Genomic DNA, 2,444 nt, shown 5'->3' with positions numbered 1-2,444 from the left:
TAAATATAATGTTTACATGAGTATTTATTTTTGAAAACCTTTCACTATGCCTTTATTGTGCATTTTTAAAATTTTAGCTTTTCAGATATTAAAGAAGATGTATATTTCAAGGTTACTTTGATAAGTTTATTTGTATATAATACACTTAGTTCTCTCTTTCTTTAGACAATTCCTGTTAGTCTTCTATAATGAACAATCATAAAACTAGCTCATATCCTCTCCCTTCCTCTTTCTTTGTGTGTGTGTGCGTGTGTGTCTACCTGTGTACTCTTAAATATGTAAATATGTGCACTTGATTTATTAGTTTTAAATAATATATTTTGACTTCTAGATGTTACAGACAAGAACATCAACAAGCTTATTTGATATTCTTATTCCTTTTTCCACTTATTCTATAATCATTGAGAAATGTGTTTCAATTTGTCAATTAATTTCTTCTTATAATTCTCCTATATTTCTTACATGTTTTGTAGTTTTATTGCTAGGTGCAGACTAATTCAGTTTTAGTATAATGTTCTGGTGACTTCATTATCATTATGTAATGGCTGTCTTTGTTTTTACTAATGCCTTTGGTTTTAGACTATACATTTAGATATGTCTGTAACTACATAAGCTGTCTTTCTGTCTCCTGTTAGTGTTTGCTTTGTATATCTTTTATCTAGTTTTGATTTAACATTTTCATGTTTTTAGGTTTTTTGTGATCTTATGAAGGGCATGTAACTGAATTTTGCGATATTGTTAATCTAATCTGAGAACTTTCCTTTAACCCCCATATTTAAGCTATTTATACTTGTGATCACTGTACTATTTACATTGGTTTCTGTTACAATGTATTGTGCTTTGTATTTGCTATGTCTTACTGTGCTTCTTTTGTTTTCCTTGCATCACTTATATTAAATCAATTAACTTTTTATTTAAAGTCTTCTTTAATTTTCCCCTACTGATTTAGGAGTTTTAAATTCTAATTACATTAGTTAAAAGTCAGTCTTACATTTTTAACATGCTTATCAAATGTGGCAGCATCTGAAGGTAATCAATATCTCTATCCTCCTTTCAAACAAGACGAAGACTTTAGGTGCTTTAACTTTGTCTGCCTAATTCTCATGTCATTTGTGGTTGCTCTGCCTTATTTTTAAATTTAACAGTCATTTTTATTACTGATTTTTATCGTTACAGTCATATTTCATTTCTCATTCTGATTTTCCAATATTTTAGACAGATTTCTTATTGTTGTTTATATGTGTGTTTATTTTTCTCATCTTTGCTCCATATCCTTCTGGGTTTAGTATCTCTGTTACTTACATGATAATATTAAAAAGCAAATGATAACTAAAATACAATGCTGTTTTCACCCAGAAGATTGTCAAAATTTTAAAAATTAACACTCTCCGTTGGTTAAAAAAAAAATAGGGTGTGCGCCCAAGATGGCCGAATAGGAACAGCTCCAGCCTCCAGCTCCCAGTGTGAGTGACACAGAAGACGAGTGATTTCTGCATTTTCAACTGAGGTACCAGGTTCATCTCATTGGGGCATGTCAGACAGGTGGTGCTGGTCCATGGGTGCAGCCCAACCAGCAAGAGCTGAAGCAGGGTGAGGCATTGCCTAACCTGGGAAGCGCAAGGGGGAAGGGAATTCCTTTTCCTAGCTGAAGGAAACTGAGACACACAACACCTGGAAAATCGGGTAACTCTCACCCTAATACTGTGCTTTACCAAGGGTCTTAGCAAACGGCACACTAGGAGGTTATATCCCACACCTGGCCCAGAGGGTCCCATGCCCACAGAGCCTCCCTCATTGTTAGCACAACAGTCTGAGATCTAAATGCAAGGTGGCAGTGAGGCTGGGGGAGGGGTGCCCGCCATTGCTGAGGCTTAAGTAGGTAAACAAAGTTGCCAGGAAGCTCGAATTGGGAGGAGCCCACCACAGCTCAAGGAGGCCTGCCTGCCTCTGTAGACTCCACCTCTGGGGACAGGGCATAGTTAAACAAAAGGCAGCAGAAACCTCGGCAGAGGTAAATGCCCCTGTCTGACAGCTTTGAAGAGAGCAGTGGATCTCCCAATACGGAGGTTGAGATCTAAGAATGGACAGACTGCCTGCTCAAGTGGGTCCCTGACCCCTGAGTAGCATAACTGGGAGACATCCACCACTAGGTGCAGACCGACACCTCACACCTCACATGGCAGGGTACAACCCTGAGAGGAAGCTTCCAGAGCAAGAATCAGACAGCAACACTCGCTTTTCAGCAATCTTCTATCTTCTGCAGCCTCTCCTGCTGATACCCAGGCAAACAGGGTCTGGAGTGGACCTCAAGCAAACTCCAACAGATCTACAGCTGAGGGTCGTGACTGTTAGAAGGAAAACTAACGAACAGAAAGGACACCCACACCAAAACCCCATCAGTACGTCACCATCATCAAAGACCAAAGGCAGATAAAACCACAAAG

This window comes from Mandrillus leucophaeus, unplaced genomic scaffold (assembly GCF_000951045.1).
Source record: "Mandrillus leucophaeus isolate KB7577 unplaced genomic scaffold, Mleu.le_1.0 Scaffold867, whole genome shotgun sequence".
Classification (NCBI taxonomy): Eukaryota; Metazoa; Chordata; class Mammalia; order Primates; family Cercopithecidae; genus Mandrillus; species Mandrillus leucophaeus.
Note: the sequence above shows the minus strand (reverse complement) of the source record.